This window comes from Rhinatrema bivittatum, chromosome 3 (assembly GCF_901001135.1).
Source record: "Rhinatrema bivittatum chromosome 3, aRhiBiv1.1, whole genome shotgun sequence".
Taxonomy (NCBI): Eukaryota; Metazoa; Chordata; class Amphibia; order Gymnophiona; family Rhinatrematidae; genus Rhinatrema; species Rhinatrema bivittatum.
The window spans coordinates 352,495,554-352,519,880 of NC_042617.1; positions in this window are offsets into that span (position 1 = coordinate 352,495,554).

Consider the following 24,327-nt stretch of genomic DNA (forward strand, 5'->3'; position numbering starts at 1 on the left):
GATATCAATCAAAGCAATGTCTCGTGGTTCTTCACCCATCTCAGGTATAACATTAGGACGTAAAACAGCCGGTAATGGAACTCTTGCTATACAGTCTGCCTTATCACAAGAGGAAAAAGACAAAGGGCCACTCACCCTAGAAGTTGAGGATATTACAGCTGGAGAAATCTCACTCTCCAGCTGATTTTGAGAAATGGAAACAGAAACCACAACCAATCCAGCAGAGTTCAAATTGCTTGCTGCTTTAGAAGCAGAAGGAGCAAGTTCTACCCCAGAGTGACTGGGAGTGGTTATTGTCCCTTCTACCATCAGAGGCCGCAGAGAAGATACTCTCTATCTGTGGCTGAAGTAGGCTCCTGAAAAACTTGAAGCTCGCTCATTCACCTCTACTGCAGTAGATGCCAGCATTGGACATACATGATGGTCTACTGGACAACTAATAGTGGGAGTGATATACATCTTCCTTTTGCTCTATTTCCCCATAGAGAAAGGTAGGAGAAATGGTGAGGCAAGCTTTCCCTAGGGGTATGCCCCTTTGGCGCATGGTTTCAGCAGTGTGTGCAGCCCTGTTTTTTAAGTAGGCTGCAGCTCTCAGATGACATCTCAGTTCAGCACCAGTAGGAGGCGAGGGAGAAAGGCACATCCAACATCCACTCTCACTTCCCTCTCACTGTGGGTCCCCATCATGCATATTTTTACCCTCAAAAATTAATGCCTGCCCCGGAGCAGGTGGTAATTCTTGAGGAGCCCAAAACGTTTACAGAAAAGCAGAAAATACCACTTTTCTGCAACTCCTCTGTCTAAATATCGTGGCAATATTAAGTCAGAGGAACTGAAAAAGGAAGAACCTTAAAAGAAAAAAAAAAGTGTGCCTGCAGCTTAGGAAAATGGATGCTCAATTAACCAGCATCCATTTTCCTAACCCATGGCTGTGCACAGGTTAGGAAAACAGACGCTCATAAAATTGAGCATCCGTTTTCCTAACCCACTGATTGCCACTTCTCCTGGGCGCCCACTGCCGAGGAGGTGCTAGGGGTGCACAATTTCCTCTAGCACCTCTTTTTTACCATGTCAGCCCATTTAAATAGTACATCGGGTGCCCCGGAGAGGTGCATCGGCGCGCATTCAGAGAGTGGATGCTCAATCATGAGTGCCCGTTTTCTGCCTACCGATGTTGCATCAGCCTGTTTATGAACTAATATAAAAACCCCACAAAACTGTCACTCACATCACATATAACAAATCTGTCATACCAAAATTGCAGCAACTCCCAGAATTTAAACAGCAACAGCCCTATATGAAAAGACACCGCAAATATTAGGGTGTGTAGTGCTTTGTGTGTGTGTGTGTGTGTGTGTGTGATTTTTGTTTTGTGTTGTTTTTTGCTTTATTCATTGAGGTTTTGGTTTTTTCCCCCCTCTAATTTCATGATTAGTACACTCTTAAGTCCAGTTAGAGTACACTAACATGAAACTCAAAAAAACAGCAACATTTTGGTATTTTTTCTTTTGTTTCGTGGTTTGTTGACATTGTTTATTTCATCTTAAACAAATGCATATCCCTAGCAAATATTCTGATGGCTCCTAAAACATAACTAACCTCTTTATTAGTACCACAGAACAAGCCAGAACTTTACACAGAACATATACTTTATCAGAATACTTCACTTCGGTCACACATCCAAAACACCTTTACCTGCCATGGTCTGTTCCTGCCTGCCCTGCTTGCCCTTGCCTTTCAATTGTCCTCTTATTGCTGAACTGGTCTGACTTTCGATGTCTCTGCCTGAAGTCTGCCAGTCCTAACCATAGCCTGCCACCTTCTCTGCCTGAACTCTGTCAGCTCTGCCACCTGTTAGAGCCTGTTTGTATGACCCAGGCTGCATCAATCTGACAGTAGCACATGGGCTCATCTCCCTGAAGCATGACAGATTGCTGAGGCCATAAGCTCTACTGCTGTGTTCTCACCTGCGTTTGTGCTGGGCCTGGTGCCGATCAGACAATTGCAGCAGCCATACTTAGAACACAGTATTAGACTCCTACAAGCCCCTGCTTCTCATTCTTTTAAAGCCTGCTTTCCTGGCCCAATCTCTGAAATGTGTGATGGAACAAATTCCTCTGAGGTTTGTTTGCTGTGTCAACTTTTCTCCAGAGCTCCAACACTAGTGCCAAAGATAGCAGCCCCCTAGGCCTGTCTCTTCCCTGGAAAAATTAGTTACAACCTTAGCCAGGGTTGTCGTACCTTCACTTCCCAAGACTCCTATTCAGTCTTAGATTTTTGTGGATTGGCAAATTTAAAGGTATTGGGATTTAGGAGAGGACAGAGGTGTCTGGGTTGGGGGCCACTAGACCACCAATGAATTTTTTTACCATTTCAGGTTGAGGAGGGGGTTGATGAGGGGGCTTACCAACCAACATTTGTCTTATAAGGGGGGAATTAGGGGTTAATGAAGAGCCCCTGCCAGTCTACTTTTATCTTGTAAAGGGGTAGCGGGGGGGGGGGGCTTTCTATTTGGGAGAGGGGGTTTATGTAACATGGAACTGGGTGGTGGGGGAGCCTCATCTGACGGATGCGTTTACTTTTGTTTATGAAACTTTTGTTGCCAGGCCACATCGATTAGCGGTCCCAGGGTGGGTAGGGGGATTCTAAGAAGACCACAGGTGACTTTTGGTATTCTTATAGGGGGCCGACTTCTTGCACTGTTTGGCCCTTTAAATCTACCGCTGGACCTGCATAAAGGATTCAGTGCTCCCACAGTAGATTATCATTGTTCTAAGAGCTGTATATAAAATAATATGGCTGATAAATTTCAAAGTTAGCTACATTATTTTATTTAAAAACAATTCTGTATGCATGATCTGCTTTGCATGGATTTGAAAAATCCATGCTTGCAAATACTATGCAAAGCAGCTCATTATAATAGGGGCAGGTATGAGGCCTAAATTATGTGTGATATTGTGAATATTGCACAATATTGCTGTAATTGGGTGATATTGCACAATATACATCATTTATCATGTGATATATGCTGTTTAACGTGCATTATAGCACTAACATGGCTTGATAATCTCACTATTAGTCAGATAAGTAGCAATATTCAGATTTATCTCATTAAGTGGATAATTTAGATCTGCTCCATAGTAGGTCTAAACTTAGCCAAAAAAGACTTATTCAGCTAAGTAGCTGCAAATACTAGTCCTGTGGGAATTCTGCGCTACTATGGAGCACATAATTCCCGCAGAATTCTTCTCCTGCGCAGAATCTGGCAGGCCCTGGCATGCCATAAGTGGGCATCTTTGCTGTGAGCGGGCCGGCCTCTGCTTGTGGCAAAGATGAAAGAGGCCTCAGCATGCCGCAAGTGGAGGCTGGCCTGCTTGCAACGAAGAAGGAGCAGGCCCCGGCGTGCCACGAGCAGAGGCTGTCCCGCTCAGTGGCACGCCGGGGCCAGTGGTAGCCTGGCCCAGGTGTGCCGAGTATGGAGGCTTTCCCACTAAGCTGTAGTAGGCCCAGGCGGATTACAAGGAGAGACCATCCTGCTCACAGCAAAGATGGAGCAGGCCTTGGTGAGAGTAAGTGTGTATGTGTGTGTGTGTGCGCATGTGTGTGTAAGACTGCAAGCCTGGGGCGGTGAGAGAGAGAACATATGTGAGAGTGTGAGGGTGTGGGTGCCAGAGAGAGAGAGAACCTATATGAGGAGATTGTGAAGGAGTGTGTATATGTGGAAGAGATTGGGAGCTGGTGTGTGTGTGTGTGAAAAAGGGATTGTGTGTATGTGAAGGTGCTTGTTTGTGAGAGAAGGAGCCTGTGTGAGGGTGTGTATATGTGTAAGAAAGAGAGCCTGTGTGAAGGGATGTGTGTGTGTGTGTGTGTGAGAGAGAGAGGGAGCCTATGTGTAGGGAAGTGAGCAAAAGAGGGAACCAGTGTGCAGGGATGTTTGAGAGAGAGGCATAGGTAGCCTGTATGAGGATGCATGTATGAGAGAGAAAGGAAGCCTGTATAGGTGTGTGTATAAGAGAGAGAAAGATAGGGAGCCTGTATAAGGGTATGTATGTGTGCGAGAGAGAGAGAGAGCCTGAATGAGGGGGTGAGGTATTGTGCACTAGAGAGAGGGAGCCTGCTTGTGTGTGTGTGAGAGAGAGGGACAGAAGGAGCCTGTGTGATGGGCAGTACTGAGAGAGGGGTCAAACTCTGGGAGTAAAGAAAGAGTAGAAGGGATTGAGCCTAGAGGGAGAGGGAAGAGAAAGTGGCAGGTGGAGAAGTTGGGACCTGAGAGGGCAAAGTGAAAGGAGACTGGCCAGGGCAGTAGGGAAAGAGGGTGGAAGAGTGAACTTCTGGGGAAATTCTGCTCAAAATATTTAAAACTCTGCATCTCTAAATAACAACTGTTTTCTGTATTATTTTAATTACTTAAAGATTGTCATGTATATTGTGTGATTTTGACCAATATAAAATATGCAGAATGTTGTGTGCAGAATTTTAAAGTTTTTTTTTGCGCAGAATTTCCTTGGGAGTAAATACGACTTTTAGCATAGCGATATTGCAGAAAGTCCCATGTCAGTTAGCCCAGCTATGCCTGAATATTTTGGTACTGAGCAACAATGACACTAACTCAGTTATAGTTTCAATAAAATGTTTAATGAAACAGCAAGAAGTTTCTTTTACTGTATTGCACATGTATGTATATAATTTAGATCTTTATGCAAAATAAGTGTCAAGATTTTCACATATCAATATAGAAATTATCTGCTGCAAACAGCGCCAACTGACTGAAGTTTGAGCAGAAAAGATTGGCAAAGAAATGTTCTGCTCTGGTGCCCATAAGTATCAGTTATCAATCAGTTCAGTTCAATAAAAACACCTTTGTAAGTAAGAGACCACACTGAGGATCCTCAGTGAAGATCCTTGCAGACTCTGAGGCACCAGTGGGGGATGGTCAGAAGCTTCGCATTGCAGATTATCCCTCCAGATTTCCAGAGCCACTGCTTTAGTCTGCAACAGAAATTATACAGGGCCCATGTACTAAGCTGAGCATAACCATGCACGGAAATTCAGCGCATAGTTTCTTCTTACACATTCTAAAACCTTTTTAACTCCTGATGCAGTAAGCTGATGGTATGCTCATCATGCACTGGGAGTTTAAACAATACACAATAACCTGGAAATGTGACTAAAGAAAATGTTTAGTGTGTATAAAAACATGATTTATGCACATAAACATAAACCATATTTTCTGCGTAGCCATTGACCACATTCAAAAGGCCACATTCACATGCATGTTCCTGTGATATGAACATGTTAATAATTAGAAGCATCTATGTGATTCCTCCAGTCTGAAAGGAAGACTCCGAGAGACATGAATGCCATCTGACTCTTGAAATAAAAAAAGACCATATTGGCTGGACATTGAGTTTAATATCCTTTTGGTTTCTCAAGATCTTTTGAACAAAAATAATGTTTTAAACTGCTGTTATTTTGTATATAAGATTGTGGTTAAAGGGGTGTTTGTGAATTATTTTTTTGGAAGGATGAGATCACTCATGAGGTTATTAGGATATATTTAATTGTGTATAAATGTGTATGAATGGTTGTGTAGTATGATGTTGGGTCCCTTAAGGTGTTTTTCGCCAATAGATGATTTTTTTTGTAAATTGATTTTTCGAAAAATGTTTTGAAAGATTATTTAAGTTGGATGCTTTATGGAAGGAAATAAACATTTGTTTGATATCAGTCTTTGAATTTATGCCACATTCCTGTTTTGGAACAAACATGTTTGCTTTGTATGTATGGGTACCTCTATGCTTTTTTTTTTTTTTTTTTACTATATACATGTTCCCCATGTCAATTCCCTGAAAGAGAAAATGCCAATTAACCCTGGAAAATATCTCCCTGCCTTTCTAATCCTTCTAACACAAGATGCCACCCAATTCTCCCTCCCCATCACAACCAAGTTGCCCCCTCTTTCTGATCTCCCCAAGATAAGAGGCTGCCAATCCCCCCTTTCTGATAAATACAAATTCCCTGATGTTCTACCCCCAGTTCCCCCCAGTCTATTCTATGTTACTGATGCCAGTAATAGCAGTGGCTATTCCCTAAGTCAACTTCATTAATTCAGTTAATGGACTTCTCCACCAATAACTTATCTAAACTTTTTTTAAACCCAGCTACACTAACTGCACTAACCACATCCTCTGGCAACAAATTCCAGAGCTTAATTGTGCATCGAGGGGCGGATTTTAAAAGCCCTGCTCACGTAAATCTGCCCGGATTTACTCGAGCAGGGCCTTGCGCGCCGGCGCGCCTATTTTCCATAGGCCTGCCGGCGCGCACAGAGCCCCGGGACTCGCGTAAGTCCCGGGGTTTTTTGTCAGGGGCGTGTCGGGGGCATGTCGGGGGTGGGGCCAATCGCCGCGGCATTTCGGGGGTGGGACGTGGCGTTTCGGGGGCGGGCCCGGGGGCGTGGTTTCGGCCAGGGGCGGTCCGGGGGCGTGGCCGCGCCCTCCGGAACCACCCCCGGGTTGCGTCTTGGTGCGCCAGCGGCCCACTGGCACGCATGGATTTACGCCTCCCTCTGGGAGGCGTAAATCCGTGGAGAAAGGTAGGGGGGGGTTTAGATAGGGCCGGGGGGGTGGGTTAGGTAGAGGAAGGGAGGGGAAGGTGAGGGGAGGGCGAAAGCAAGTTCCCTCCGAGGCCGCTCCGATTTCGGAGCGGCCTCGGAGGGAACAGAGGCAGGCTGCGCGGCTCGGCGCGCGCCGGCTGCCCAAAATTGGCAGCCTTGCACGCGCCGATCCTGGATTTTAGCAGATACGCGCGGCTACGCGCATATCTACTAAAATCCAGCGTACTTTTGTTGGCGACTGGTGCGCCAACAAAAGTACGCGAACGCGCATTGTTTTAAAATCTACCCCTGAGTGAAAAAGAATTTTCTCCAATTAGTTTTAAAGGTGCTACTTGCTAACTTCATGGAGTGCCCCCTATTCCTTCTATTATCCTAAAGAGTAAATAATCGATTGACATCTACCCATTCTACACCTCTCATGATTTTAAAGACCTCTATCATATCCCCCCTCAGCCATCATTTTTCCAAGCTGAACAGTCCTAACCTCTTTAGTCTTTCCTCATAGGGGAGGTATTCCATCCCCTTTATTATTTTGGTTGCCCTTCTCTGTAAGTTCTCCAGTGCAACTATATCTGTTTTGAGATGCGGCAACCAGAATTTTATACAATACTCAAGGTGTGGTCTCACCATGGAGCGATACAAAGGCATTATGCCATTTTCCGTTTTATTCACCATTCATTTCCTAATAATTCCTAACATTCTGTTTTTTTGACTGCAGCAGCATACTGAGCCAACCATTTCATTATGTAAAAAACAAGTTCCCTAGTGCCATGGGAGCTATTGATTACTCCCTTTTAGACATAAAGGGCTTTTTCATTTTTAAAACTGGATTTTACATGTGCAAGTAGGCTTTTGAAAATTGCTACAATATATGCCATTGAATTGTCCATAGGTTTTACTCAGGTTAGGCACACTTAATGCAGGTAAATGACTTTTGAAAATTGCTGTGATAGTATGTTACATTTACATGAGCAATTCCTTTGGAAATTCCACCTGAAAGATACCTCTTTAGAATAAATATCCATTTGCAACAGAAGGTGCTCTATTTCTATGACTATATAAATGGTTTGTGATCATTATCACTGCATTGTACACATCTGTTTGAATTTCAGAGAATCTTGACATGATTCATAGCCTTTACTTCATATGTTGAATCACCATCTGTTTGAAAATATATGGATCACTTGCTGCTAACTAATATTTTAGTTAATTATCATGTGGATACTATTGTTTAAAAAGAATTATTAATATGCTATGATTTATGTGACTGTGGATGTTCCCCATAGAACATGATCTATGATTGCAGTTAAAAAAAACAACAACAACTTTACTTTCAGGCTTAATGCTCAACATATTCAGGTCCAGATTGAAGGCTTACTCAAATGATAGGAGAGGAAAATGAAAAAATCCTGAAAGTCAGTTTGCTTTCATAAATTTTGAATCAGCACATCTTTTGACAGCGGTTTTAAATGGTCATTTATAAAATTGCATTAGGGTCTTATTGTAGGTGTTAGGGCCCTAAAGCCCATGATATTGCCATAATGCATGTGATAAAAAATAATGCATCATGAGATGTATTTGCACATTTTCTTTTTTTTTTTTCTTTATTGAATTTTCAAATTTAAACAAGATCTCTCTTGACAGAAAACCAGGTTATGCTTTACACACAATTTTCATAAGAAATCACTAAATTAATTGCATCTTCAAAAGCAAACCAATTCTAGTCCTCAATACTAGAGGAGTGAAAATTCCAATCCAAGGAAACTAATTCAATTTAAACAAGAAAGGCATAATGACAGTTAGAGTTAGGGATGTGCAGAGCAAAATTTTATGTTCATATTTTTTATGTCCGAAAGGGGGTCCCACTTGCGGCCAATATGGACATAAAAAAAATCCAATGAGTTGGGTATATGTACATATGTGCAAAAAAAAAAAATTAAACCCCCCTCACCCTCCTTAATCCCCCCCCCCAGACTTACCACAACTCCCTGGTGATCGAGCGAGGAGTGAGGACGTCATTTCTGCAATCCTTGGCGAGAAGCATGTGACGTCGGTGGCACGTCGAGTGACGCGGCGTCACGTGATTCCCGGCTTGTTCGCGCCGGACGGCTCGTTCGGCCCAAAAAGAACTTTTGGCCAGCTTGGGGGGGGCCTCCTGACCCCCCCAAGCTGGCCAAAAGTTCTTTTTGGGCCGAACGAGCCGTCCGGCGCGAACGAGCCGGGAATCACGTGGCGCCGCGTCACTCAGACGCGACGTCACGTGATTCCCGGCAAGTTCGCGCCGGACGGCTCGTTCGGCCCAAAAAGAACTTTTGGCCAGCTTGGGGGGGCCTCCTGACCCCCTCAAGCTGGCCAAAAGTTCTTTTTGGGCCGAACGAGCGTCCGGCGCGAACTTGCCGGGAATCACGTGACGTCGGCGTCACGTGATTCCCGGCTTGTTCGCGCCGAACGAGCCGTCCGGCGCGAACTTGCCGGGAATCACGTGACGTCGCGTCTGAGTGACGCGGCGCCACGTGATTCCCGGCTCGTTCGCGCCGGACGTTCGGCGCGACGAGCCGGGAATCACGTGACGCTGGCGTCACTCGACGTGCCGCCGACGTCACATGCTTCTTGCCAAGGATTGCAGAAATGGCGTCCTCACTCCTCGCTCCATCACCAGGGAGTTGTGGTAAGTCGGGGGGGGGATTAAGGAGGGTGAGGGGGTTTATATTTTTATTTTGGCTCAACAATCGCGATTTCCCACATATCGAACATATCTATGTTCGATATGTGGGAAATCCGATCGGTTATGTCGAATCAATTTTTTAAGTAAAAAAAAAATATGAGTTGCGTTTTACTAATGCGGTCAATCCGAATGCACACCCCTAGTTAGAGTGCAGTAGCTATTTTACTATTTGAGGTACACTATTGTGAGTATATTACGGCTATGGGTTGTCAGGAGAAGTAACACATGACATTTTTCCAATCAAGAATTGGGACAACTGAAGAGGATCAAAGAAAATAAATAAATTATTCTGGTATTTTACCAAACATTTACAAGGGGATTTAAGGAAAAATACTCCCCCAATCTGTTGCACTTGCAATCTCATTAGTAAAAACTGTTTGCGTCTTTTTTGTGTTTGGCGCAAAACATCAGGAAACATATTAATCTTAAACTGCATAAACTTCTCTAGTCTATGCCTGAAAAACAATTTCAGTAGCCAGGCTCTATCAGGTTCAAGAACCAATGACACTTATTAATGTAGCAGGGGATGCTGTTTCAGAATCCAATGTTTCAATGAGTGCAGTTAAGTCCATTAAAGGTACTTCAATTGATTGCAATATCTCCATTCCTTCCCTTTGTGGATCTGGCTCCTTTTTATATGGTGGTAGATAAAATATCTTTGATGTTGGAGGGATAGCGTTTTTCGGTACTTTTAATATTTCTATCAAGTACCTTTTAAACATATCCCTCGGAGTAATCAGTGGCATCTTAGGGAAGTTTATAATTCTTAAATTTTTACTCCTTATGGCATTTTCCAGACTTTCTACTTTTAATGCTAAGCTAGCATTGTCCTTCATCAACATGTGCTGGGACTGTTGAAATGAGCTTGTTTGAGCTCTAATGGTACATATTTGTTGATTCATATCGGCTGTGGTGTTATCCAAAACTGACACTTTTTGTTCCAACTCATTACATTTACTAACTATAGGCAACAATTGCTGAGTTATAGAAGAAAAGGAGAATTGGATTCAAACAGTAACCAACAAGATCCCTGACTTTTATAGTCTGGGAAACTGATAAGTAAGGGGGTTAATCTGCACAGTACGGAAGATACTAGCATAAGCTTGCTGGGAAGACTGGATGGACCATTTGCTTCTTTTCTGCCATCATTTCTATGTTTCTATATTTACTGTTTAGATCTTGTCAGGTACTTTTGACCTGGATTAACCACTGAGGAAACAGGATACTGGCTTGATGGACCTTGGTCTGACCTAGTATGTCAAATTCTTATGCTCCCATAGTTTTACTATATTGTTTTCACTAACAGAAATCTGAGACATTATGGACTCTGGCTATGCATGATCTTTAAAAAAAAAACTACAGAATTAATGTTTCATAGCACAGAGAACCTAAAAATAAGCCAAATTTATTTTGATTATATTTTCTACTATGTTGTTTAGGTGTCCAAATGCATGCCATCTTTAAGACTTCCAAGAAATGTTAGGTACTATAGGCTTTTTAGGAAAAGTTCCTAATGATTCCACTGGGGACCTTTTTCTGAGTCTTTATTGCATCAATAATATAGCTACTGTGCTGTGTACTGATGAATGTACCAGCTGGCAGATGGTATATATAATTTCATTGTATTTTTCTCTAAAGTAGGATTTTTGATTCCCGTGTAAGACACATATCTCCTCCAGCCCCAATCTACTTTCTATTCTACAGTCTGTTTTTATAAAATTTTCTTTAAAAAAGTATCTGAAAACTAGAAAAAAGGATGGCCTTGATTTACACAAATCAGGATTTAGAAACATTTTGGGGCAAAAAGATAATCAATAACTACGCAAAATAAAAGTATTCAAATTGTAATTTTAAAGCACACATGTAAAAGAAAAGAAAGGTCCCTAATGTGCCTTTTTGGACTGACCCCATTCTGAATTGTGTAATATATTCAGCTTTATTATAAATTTTTTTTGGATATGTAGAGCTGCCCTTTTGATATCAGTCTGGAAATGGGCAGAAGAAGCCATCAAAGTATACGTCTACTGTGCTGGTCTGAGCTAAAGGCAAGAAGTTAGAAATACTTACCCACACTTCGGTCATCGCATTCCCTCATTTAAATATGCTCCAAAACCCTTATGTGGGCTAAGTCCATTAGATTCACTGAACTAAAATCAATCTGAAAGAAATATAGAATTTTTTCTCTCTTGTTGGGATAATACTGTTAAAAGTAGAAGAATGTTATACAAGGGTTTGCAGAGGCTCATGTGCATTTTGAAGTACAAAAAAGAACAAAATAGGATATCATGCACACATTGCACACATTTAATCCATTATCAGCAGCACTGCACAGTAAGGAGTGCAATTCTTCTTAGAAATATTGCATCTCCATCCTTCCTGAGATAACATTTACTCACATAGCTATGCTGCACAATACTAAGAAAGTATTGTGTAGTATAGCTATGTGATCGGTAGCTCTGCCGCCGATCGCGTGACACCAAGCGCCGTCCCGCTGCCATCCACACTGCAAGGCTCGCCCCTGAGCCGGCCCTCCAGGGATCATCCAACAGGAGCCACCGCTCCCAGCTCCCAATCCAGCAAGGCCCAGAGGCCTTTAAATTCAGTATCCTGACTGGCGCCGCGTGCCGAAGGAGCGCAACAAAGGGGCCCGCCCCTTTGGGCGCCCCTTCGTGCAGCCCCTTGGGCAGCCCTTTACCCTTTTCTCCCCCTGCTCACCTGCTGCTCTGCACGGCTGGAGTAGACCCACTTGGGGCATGGAGACCATTCAGCAAGACAGATCCTGAACGTCGAGGCAGGAGAGAGAGGAGAGGGGGTCGTCCCCCCAGCGCGATAAGCCCGCCCACCCTACCAAGTCCACATTACCTTAACCCTTTAAAGGGCCAGACGACCACAGTTACCACATGCAAGTGCCTTTACTCGGATCTCTCACGGTGCCTCACGTTGATTTACCTCAGCCTACAGCTACACCCTTTCACTCAACTACCTTACATATTGAACTCCAACCTTATCGAGTTCTCTATATAGATAGCCATCTGGACCCCCACCTCCAGCTTCTAAGACTCAGCTCTTCACTTCCAAACCCCCACCAACTTAACCCCTGAAGAAATGCTAACCCAACATATCCCTATCAGATACCACCGCTACCACCGCAGCATGTTTCCTGTTCAAGAACCACCTGCAAGAACTCCCAGATCTCTCATCCCAATCATGATCACCCCCCTGACCCAGTTCCTAGGGCTCACCCTTCTCTCGGTAACCTTAGTTAATGCACAATCTCTGACTAAAAAGACACACATCCTCAACGACTGTCTCCTGGACGCTAACCCTGATATCTATGCCATCACAGAAACCTGGCTAAAAAACTCAGACATAGCGCTAATCAACCAACTACCCACTCACAAATATGACATTTTTTCAATCCACAGAACAAAAAACGTGGGGGCGGCCTTCTACTAGCTACCAAGAAAGAACTCAGACTTACATCGCATACAATCAAGTCCGAGTCCAAACTGGAATTGGGTTTATTCAAATCGAATCAACTTCAATTACTGCTAGTTTATGCCCCACCAGGATTATTAGAAGCAGACGCCTCTCCCCTTATAGAATCCATTGTGAAGCACATCAACACAGACCTTCCAACCATGATCATGGGAGATTTTAACCTCCACTTTGATGCCGCACCCCGCTCTTCCAATTGTGAAGCCCTCTTCACCGCCCTCAGTGCAATGGGATTTGATCAGATTGTCAACAAGCCAACACACAAAGCAGGACACACCTTGGATCTTATTTTCATCAACTCTAATTTCTCCTGCACTATGGAACCCTCATGTACCCCCAATTCCCTGGTCAGACCACTTTCTGATAACAACCACCTTCTCCACAAAAAAACAGTCATACACCCCACAGCACCTCTCCACCATTCACTTCAGGAAACCATGTGCTTCCGACATTCTCAGTGAGCAGTACACCAAGGAATTCACAAACTTGGATCTATCCAACCCCAACTCAGCCGTGCTCTCCTGGCACAAGATTACTGAAGCAGTAGAAAATAAATTATGTCCCGCAGTCTCCAAATTAATTAATCGAACATAAAAAGGAAATCAACCATGCTTCTCCACCGAACTCAAACAGATAAAACAAGAACTACGACACAAAGAAAACAGATGGCGCAAAGCCCCCAACTCATCTACTCTATCAACATACAAAGGAACCTTACATCTTTACAGGACCTCAATTCTAAAGTCAGAAAGAGAATACTATGCCAATAAAATCCACAATCTCCAATATGATGCAAAGGCTCTCTTCTCATATTTATCACAAATCACAAAGTCACTACCACCGACGATACCAGACGAACAGGCACAATCCAAGGCTAACGAGCTCGCTGTATTCTTTCAGCAGAAGATTTTGAACACTCTCGCACTCCTTCCAACCAATACTACCCCCCTCGCTACATTCGCCAATATCCACACTCTCACGGGAGCCAAGCTCGACAATTTCGAACTAACCTCCCCTAAGGAGATCGAATCCCTTCTTAAGAGGCAGAAACCATCCAGCCACCCAGCAGACAACATCCCATCCAAACTTCTGCTACTTATCCCAAACACAATCTCCGGACCACTGACCAACATCATAAACTGCTTGTTAACTCAAGGTATGTACCCAGACAGTCTAAAAAACGCGGCTCTTAAACCCCTCCTTAAGAAACACAATTTAGACGCCAGAGAACTAGCTAATTTCCGCCCCAACTCTAATCTACCATTCTTATCCAAACTAACAGAGAAATTGGTAAACACCCAGATTTCAGAATATTTAGAAGAACACAATATCCTATATCCATCCCAATATGGCTTCCGCAAATCACGCAACACGGAAATCCTTCTCATCTCACTAACAGACCATATTATTATGTGATTGGACAAAGGCCATTCCTTTCTTCTAATCCTCCTAGACATCTCGGCAGCTTTCGACACCGTCAACCACTCCATCCTCCTGAATCGCTTATCAGACATAGGCATATCCGGATCAGTCCACAGATGGTTCAAGTCTTTCCTTAGTAACAGAAGCTTTAAAGTCAAAATTAACAATAAAGAATCACCTTCGACAAATTCTTCTCTTGGTGTACCTCAAGGATCCTCCCTATCACCCACCCTTTTCAACATCTACCTCCTCCCCATTTGCCAACTGTTAACAAGTCTCAAACTAATTCACTACATTTATGCAGACAACGTGCAGATTCTGATTCCTATAACAGAATCCATCGCTAAATCACTCACGCTCTGGAATAACTGCCTACAATCTATAACCAGCCTTCTCAACAGTTTAAACTTGGTCCTTAATGCCTCTAAGACCGAACTCCTCCTCATCTCTTCCAACCAAGACAACCCCCTCCCACAGATCCACCACAACACCCATCTCACTCATACTCATGTAAGAGATCTCGGGGTAATACTCGATAACCGCCTTAACCTAAAGAAAATGATCAACATCACAACCAAAGATTGCTTCTACAGACTCCAGGTTCTAAAAAGACTCAAACCTCTCCTATATTTCCACGACTTCAGGACAGTTCTACAAGCCTTGCTATTTGCCAAAATAGACTACTGCAGCGCACTCCTCATAGGCCTCCCCAGCTCGACTACCAAGCTGCTACAGATGATACAGAATGCCGCGGCTAGAATTCTGACCAACACCAACAGTGGAGAACATATTACTCCCATCCTCCGAAACTTACACTGGTTACCAGTTAACTACAGAGTCCTACACAAATCACTCACCTTAATACACAAATCCATCCATAATCACCTTCAACTTGACCTCGAAATCCCTCTCAAACTCCATACTTCCAACAGACCGATTAGAGAAGTCTACAAAGGATCTCTACAAGCCCCTCCAACCAAAGCCACGCGCCTCATTTCGACCAAAGTCTGAGCTTTCTCGACAGCAGGCCCAGCCATTTGGAACAACATCCCCTCAGACCTCAGGCTGGAACCTTGCCTCCTAACATTTAAGAAAAAACTTAAGACTTGGCTGTTCCGCCAAGCCTTCAGAGATCCCTCGGATACACACTAGATGATTAACTCTTTTCACGAGCAATTGAACTTTGTACCTCCTCTAAGTACTTTATAAGCACTAGTACCTCTTCTAACTACTTAATAAGCACTAGCCCTGATTCCACGATGGTATTATGTTTAGTTTACTGCCCTCTTAGGCCTTTATTTCCAGCTGCTTAAGCTTCCAAGTTTACTCTCCTTGTTGAGTGTAACTTTGATTCTTCTGTGTATATAAAAGTTGTTTTCTGTTACAGTTTTCCCAGTTCGATGTAAACCGATCTGATATGGTCATTTTAACCATGAAGGTCGGTATAGAAAAGTGCTAAATAAATAATAAATACATAAATAAATACATAAAGTAAATGAGGGATAAGGGCATATTGGGAATATGGGATCAGAGTATACCTCAGACTTGGATGAATCAATCATTCCCCCTGCTCACATTTCATTGAAAAAGTGACCGATCTCTTGCGACCTTTTGTCTTTTATGGATAACACAGCCTTAATGGATACCCTAGTGAATGAAGCAAACCATGGGATCTGCCATAATGTGGTTTCTTCTGCACAAATAGACCCCTCCCCTGAAGACATTTGAGGAGACATAGGAGTGCATAGAAGTGCATACTCAGTTCTTCCATGCCATTAAAACTATTTCCTGCTATTTGGTTCGCTTCAACAAAAATGATCATTGTGCTTGACTTGGTGAGTGATTAATAAGAATTGTTTTTAGCAATATTGGTCTGTTGAGATTTGATTTATTGTGTACATTGATTTAGTGATATGATTATGTCGTAAAGCACTTTGAAAGATGTAATCAGTAAGGTGATTGAGAAGTATTTTTAAAATAAATAAATTTACTGTATATCTCCCACAAATCCATTTGTCACAGGACAAGTGGATAGTAAGGTAAACTATAACTCTTTGTATTTTCAAAATGGCAGCACTTAATGGAAATTCTTAATCCTGTCATGTGACCCAGTTGTTTTGCAAGCACAGGCCCAAATTCTCCTAAAACTATTTTGTTCCTTGTCTGGCTAGGCATTAACCTGCCAGTGACTGAACCAGCACTTATGGTGACTTGGAGCTACAGCAACCCTATAAACCAGTGATAGGCAACTCCAGTCCTCAAGTGGCACAAGCAGGTTTCATTTTCAGGATATCCACAGTGAATATGCATGAGATATATTTGTTTGTATACAAGGCATGGCAGAGCATGTAAATACATCTCATGCATATTCATTGTGGATACCCTAAAAATAGTCCTGTTTGTGGCACTTCAGGTCTGGAGTTGCCTACCACTCCCATAGCCTTTTACTGATGCTCTTGAACCACTGTCTAGACCCAAAGGAGGTATCCTGAAGAGACTTTTTCCCATCGCCCCTGAGTACTTATTTTTGTAGTGTTATATTTGAGTTTACTATGAAATAAATGCAATGCAATGGGAAACGAAGTATAGTTGATATCTGTCTGTGCTTGTTTATACTGATAGTTTTTATTAATGCAAGTGTTTTTTGGTATAACGCACAATTAAGGCTTTCATTTTTAGTGTTTCTTGACTGAACTGTATTTTATTATTTTCCTTTTTTGACATGGGATAAGCTGCAATCCTGTTTTGGGGGCAAGGGAGTAGCTAGGTTCTCCTGTTTCCAGAATATTGGTCCAGGTTTCATCTGCACAGATGTACATCCACAGCATTACTAGTCCATTTTCTGATATTTATTTTTCAAAGATGTGCCCTTATAAAACAAACAGCCTCATTTCTTAACAAATGCAAACACTCTATTATGCACTACCCTTTAGGGAAGATTATGAGATATTTTGAAATGTTATTTATAACCTTCAGAACTAATTAGTACACCAAATCCCATCTTGAGTCTGAGTATCAGTAGATGTATAATTTTTTTTTTCTTACCTTCTCCTGAATTGCTATCATTTCTTGATATCAGAGGCACATTTGCTGAAAGAATGCAATGGGATGGATGGTTGACTATCTTCTAATGAAAGACGGGTTTTGGTAGTTTAGATACATCACAAATGCAGGTACATTCTGACACAAAAAGAGGGCAATTTTATTACCCCGCACTGAAGCTTGCACACATACACAATGAGGTTTCTTCTTGCTCCCTTTGGCATGCTCTTCTCAGTTCACTGTGCAACAGCAGGAATAGCAGTCCTTCTACATGTATTCGCTGGCACGGGGACAAGCAGTCGCATTCAAGTTACTCAAATTCCATTCTGAGTGCAGGAGTCAAACATATGGAAAACTAGAAAAACAGTTCCAAATTACTGAGTTTTCACCCGGTCCCTGTTAGGGAACCCTTTTATGTACCTGGTGATCAAGAAAAAAGTCCTGTATTGTTTTTAGGGTTATTTCAACTTGTGGCCAAGCAGTTACTGAAGTGGACTATGGATGAAAAACACTCAAAGTAGAAGTTGGCAACTTATCAATGCGGCAGCACAATGTTCTTCAGTCAAACTCTAAAATAATGGTAGGCTGTGGTTCCAGAAAAGATCAAAGTTTTATTTAAAGGAAAAGTTATTTACCAGCTGCTCCACTGGCACATTTGAGTGCACAAGGTTTTCAAAACTCTGCATTTGGACTGAGCATTTCAAAGTTCAAACTTGATAGATGTGCCTGAATTTATACATGGCAGAAGGATTTTAAAGGTGTGCTGCCTTTTATCTGGCCTTCTAAGAACACAAGATAATAAGAAATGCCATGCTGCACGAGACCAAAGTCCATCGAGCCCAGTATCCTGTCTCTGACAGTGACCAGTAGATCTATTTCTTGTTACTCACATCCAAGGACAGCAATGGTTTTCTCCAGTCTGCCAGGCTAATAAGGTATATTGACTTTTCCTCCAGAAACATCCTCTGGTAAAAGATTCCACAGATTTAGTGAAAAAGTACTTTCTTCCATTTGTCTTTAGAAATGTGAATCGGAACCAGAATCGGTTCGGATTCCGGTTCCGATTCACCTGTGGGTTTTTTTCATCGGGCCCGATCGCGGTTTTGTTTATCGGCTGCACCCGAGCCAATAAACAAAAAACCCACCCTGACCCTTTAAAACTAATCCCTTAGCTTCCCCCACCCTCCCGACCCCCAAAAAAACTTTTTACAGGTACCAGGTGGTCCAGTGGGGGTTCCTGGAGCGATCTCCCGCTCCCGGGACCCCAAGACTTGCCAAAAGACCACCAGGGGCTTTTGGCAAGTCTTGGGGAACCCTCCTGACCCCCACAAGACTTGCCAAAAGTCCAGCGGGGGTCCGGGAGCGACCTCCTGCACTCGGACCGTCAACTGCCAGTATTCAAAATGGCGCCGATAGCCTTTGCCCTTACTATGTCACAGGGGCTACCGGTGCCATTGGTCAGCCCCTGTCACATGGTAGGAGCACAAGATGGTGCCGGCCATCCAGTGCTCCTACCATGTGACAGGGTCCGGCCAATGGCACGGATACCCTGTCACATGGTAAGGGCAAAGGGCCATCGGCACCATTTTGATTAGTGGCAGCCGACGGCCCGGGAGTGGGAGATCACTCCAGGGACCCCCACTGGACCACCAGGTACCTATAAAAAGCTTTTGGGGGGGGTTGGGAGGGTGGGGGAAGCTAAGGGGTTAGATTTAAAGGGTCGGGGTGGGTTTAGGGGTTATTTTTGTGTGCCATTTTTCCTGCCCTCCCCCAAAACGATAAGAGAACCCCCACGATCAATATCGTGGGGTTTTCCTATCGTTTTGGGGGAGCCCCCGATTTCTGACGATTTTGAAAATATCTTATATTTTCAATCGTCCGAAGCCCGATTCACATCCCTATTTGTCTTACATCTGCTGGTTGTTGGTTTTATGGAGTGTCGCCTTGTTTAGGTATTATTTTTGTGACCGCCATCTCGGTCAGCCACTAGATGGCATTATGTCCCTGCATATTAGAAATTATAACCCCTCTTCCGAGGCTGGTTGTTATTGGTTGTCTCAGGTTACTTAATGAAGCTAGGAAAGGAGAAGGTGTGTCATTTTGGTTATAGATTTAGAGGAGTGAGGATCATCTAGGAGTTTTTCCTTTACAGTGGGGCCTCACTATTTGTTTCTTTGGAGGTAAACCCGGATGTGCACTCCCTGCCAGTGAAATTTGCCCTCGTGTCCTTATAGACTTTCCTTTAGTCTGGAGTGGATGCCTGCATTTTAGTGAAGGCCCATTCCCTCCAAGAGGCTTTGATTTTGTTTTTTAAAGTGTTTTCGTTTTTGGAAGTATGGAAGGTTTTTTTGTCCACCCCTCCCCACTCTGGGACGTAGGGCTGCAGGAGCCAGATTTTTCCATAGCAATGTCACACCAAAGAAAAAAAGCAAGGAGAATGGGAGCAGAAATATCTGAAGACCCTCCATCAGGATCTTCCCCTCAGGGACAAGGACACAGGCTGGGTACGAGAGGTTGGATTCTTCTGTGGCTAAGGGGATCCCATCACCCATAGGATTTCCTTCAACTTCTGGAATAGTTTATATACTGAGTGAAAAAGTGGTAAACTAAAGCCCAGGGATTTGAGAGACAGAACACATACTCAGAGAAAGGGAAACATCTGTAAGCAAAACAGCTGTAATCTTACCCTTTGGATTGATTGAACATTGATTTAACTTTAAAAGTATCAGTAAACTTTGTTTTGAATACCCAGCAGCCTGATTTGTTCCAGCATCTCACCCCTTGAGAAAAGCAACTAACTACACACATTCTGGATAAAAGCACTCCATCACCTGGGCCATGAAGGACTACCTTTACCCAGGGCCAGTGCAAGGGGATTAGGCGCCCTAGTCGAGCCTTCTCCCTTGTGCGCGCCCCCCCCCCCCCCCCCCCCCCCCGGTCTCAGCCCTGACTCCTACATCGTTCTCGATCACACCCGCCGACTGTGTTGTTTTCTGGGTCGTGAGCAGGTCGGGCACTGCTCGCGGCTCGCCAAATCTCCACACCTTTTTGCCGCCGCTTGCGGCCCCATATGGTTCGCACCCAGTGGCGCACCAAGGGTCTCCAGCGCCCGGGGGCTAATGCATTTGTGTGCCTCTCCAGCATCCCCCCCTAATCTTTCTTGTACTAATGCTTAAGGTCACAGAAAATCAGTGGCATCTCTAGACAGAAGAATTATTTTTTTTTGGGGGGGAAGCCAAAATGACATTTCTTCATCACACCCACCTCTATAGCATGGATCCTGCTTTAAAATTGGTTACAAAAAAAAAGTGTTAATAAAAAAGTCCTAAGGATCTTCTGTGTAATTTTAAAAAGCTGGCCAGTTTCACGCTTCTAGTAAAACTGCTATAAAATTATTTGATAGCCTCATCAACTAATTCTATATGGCTATGAGAGTGAAGTCTGGAATTTATAGGAAGGGACAGAATGTGAATATAAATCCTGCACCTCCAGTTCTGTAACTCTGTGCATCCACTGAAATTCCCCCAAACAATGGAGCTTGGATGTTTCCCTTACAGTTCATCATACTAAAAGATATTTTCAAATTCTGGTGTCACCTTACAGTAACAGCAGCACAAACACCTTCCTCTGCCAGGCACATTGTGAACTAACACAAACCCCCCCGAAAAAAGACACTCAATATCTATACTGCAATCCCAACATAACATAACAGTAATAACAGCAAGGACTCAAACAACAATAACCCTACCTGTGAAAAAGCAAGGATAAATATTATACTGGGTCCTAGAATACCAATACACCACCTACTGAGGAAACAAAACAAACTCGATTGCTATAGATCCCAATACAGACACAACATGCTAGCAGAATCTCTCATCATGGTCACACACACACAGAGCAGAGACAGACTCTCACCAAATACAGAATATAAAATAAAGGAGCACAAATTAGACAAAAACTGAAATGGAAACTCCAAGAAGCCAGACTCCGTGTATTAAAAATAGAAAAATAGAACCACAATTCCTCATAAAACAAATAAAATCAAGAAACATAAAGTATCAGTTATAATAGTAAAGCCATAATAAAAGAATATTTTAAAACTACTGATAAATATAATTTCTATTAATTAAAATCATATACATTTTTTACAATTTCCCAAACACCATTAAAATATTTCAAAACAGCACACATATTAACCAATAATTAAAACTAATAAGGATTTTAAAAAGCCCCTGCTGCCTCCTTCTGTGGGAGCTCTTGATTTCCAGTCACCCTGATATTGTCGAGGATTAGGAGGTTATCCTCTCTCGCATACATACTCACATGTCCATTCTCTCTCACACATACACTGTCACATACATACACACACCCAGGCAAGCTCCCAGTCATTCTCACTCACACACACACACACACACACACACTGACCCCCAGGCAGGCTCCCATTCATTTTCACACCACTCCCTCCCCATCCCCCAGGCATGCACACATTCATTCTCACACACACAGACCCTCAGGCAGGCACCCATGCATTCACCCCAGGCAGAGTCCCATTCATACACATGCACACATTAAAGGCAGACCCCCTTCTCTTTCTTTTGCCAGCTACCTCAGAACCTCTCTCGTTCCTCTGATGCCACTGTCACTAGTGCCGCATTGCTATTGGGGAGGTGCTGATTGCTGCTACTGCGACTGAAGCTCATTCTGCTGCCTCCTCTGTGCAGGCCACGTGGGCTTCCACTTCTTCCATGCTGATCTCGTACACTGTGAGATCCGCATAGAGAAAGTGCTACTCTTGCAAATTCCCAAAGATTAGATGTGCCAATCACTAAAAAGTATTTTTTTTTTACCTTTGCTGTCTGATCTTAGTTTTCTAATCGGTTGGTCACAGACTTTTTTTTTCCACCTTCCCTTTCTTATTTTTTCCACCTTCCCTTTCTTATTTTTTTGCCAATTCCTTTTATATTGTCTTTTTTTCTATTTCTTTTCTCTCCATCTTCTTCCCTCAAACACACAGTCAGGTTCACATTCTCACATGCTTTCTCTCTCTCTCACACACACACAGGCTCTCACTGTCACATGCTCTCTCTCATACAATCATTCATACACACAGTCTCTCACTGGCACATGCTGTCTGACTCACACACCCAGGCTCTCTCTCACTCCCACATGCTATCTTGCTCAAGCACCAGCTCTCACTGTTACATGTTGTCTCTCTCACACACATAGAGGCTCTCACATGCTTTCTCTGCAAACATTCAGGTCCTCACTCCCACACACAGTCTCTCAACTCACTCTCACACACAATCTTTCAACTCATTTCATATGCACACACTCTACAAGCCCTCATCCTCTCTCTCACCTCTGGGCCTCCTCTTCACGGGTCCCTGCAGGATGGGTTCTGCAGCGGCCCTGATTTTCTCGGGCCGCCCGCAGTGTGGAATCCACGGTGGCCCTGCTACCTGGCCTCTTCATCTTCTCGAGCTCCACCATGACCCTGCCGATCTGCCTGCTATGTGTCGTGCTCAGCCGCCAGTGGGATGAGGTCTACCGGCGGCCGCATGAGCCTCCCTGCGCCTGGGGGCATTGGCTCCCCTCGGGATACCATTGCTTGCGGAGCCCCCTAATACTCGGCACCCTAGGCCCAGGCCTAGTTCGCCTAGTGCTTCCACTGGCCCTGCCTTTACCCCAATAGAAATAAGCCAAGTCTTGGGAGCTAGGAAAAGGGGAAAATGAGTGCGGAAAAAGTCCCCAATCAGACACCAGAACCATGGACAAAGGGTTACATTTAAAAGGGTAAATAACAGTCCATTATTTACCTCTTCTACCCCAATGATGATTTTATGAACTTTTATCATGTACCCTTTGAGCCATCTCTTTTCCAAGTTGAAAAGCCCTAACCTGGGTAACCTCTCTTCATGGAGGAGTCGTTCCATCCCCTTTATCATTTTGTTGCCCTTCTCTGTACCTTTTCTAGTTCTGCTGTATTTCTTTTGAGATGGCACAACCAGACCTGCACACAATACTCAAGATGATATTTTCCATTTTATTTTCTGTTCCTTTCAGATCGTTCCTAACATTCTATTTGCTTTTTTGACTGCTATCGCACACTGAGGTGATGATTTCAATGTATTGTTTGAGAATCGTTGGATCCCTTTCTTATTTTTCTACTCTGGGATTCTTTCCTTTCAAAGAAGAATTTACAATGGGAGGGAAATTTTGTTAGTGTGACTAGAAATCTTTCACAAATGAGGTTGCATATTGCTCTTAGGAGCTGACAGTCTCACCAGGAGCAAATAATTTCCTCTACTGCCTTTGCTTCTGGAAATCTTTCTGTATCTTTCTGAATCTTTTTGTGCACACACTGTTTCACACTCTCAGCTACTAATCTGAAATACGCTGAAATACTGAACACCTCCCTCTAGGAAAGTGTTTTTCATCCCTCTCCTAGAGAGGTTTTCAGGATATCCACAATAAATATACATGAGATAGATTTGCATATATGGAGAACCAGTGTACTCAATTCATCATCCCAAGCGGATGACATGATTTTCCCACTGAATTAAAAAGAAAGAAGGCAGGCTAGAAGACCTCAAAGGCCTGAGTGCAGGGCCTGAGTCTGACCCTAGGCCAGGTCTGGGCCTGGACCCTGGCCTATGCCGAGGTCTAGGATTCCAGCCTGAGTCTAGACCATGACGCTGTGTCCCTGACAGAAATGGTATCTTTTTTTTCTATTTTTGGGGTCTCGGTCAAGGCCCCAGCATTGGGCCTGGACCTTGGCCAAGATCCCCATGTCACACTCAAGCCTAGGCTATGGCTCTGCATTGTGCTGTGGCTTATGCCTAGGCGAGGCTCTGGCCTTCGGCCTAGGCCCAGGCCCTGGTGTCCTGCTTGCAGTGCCCTCTGGAGTGCTTTGTCGGGGTTTCTGGGAGAAACATACAGATGAACCTTCCTGTCCTCTCCTGCTGGAAGTGTGCAGGGGTGACTTGTTCTCTATTTTCTCCCTGGGTCTCGGCCTTGTGGCTGA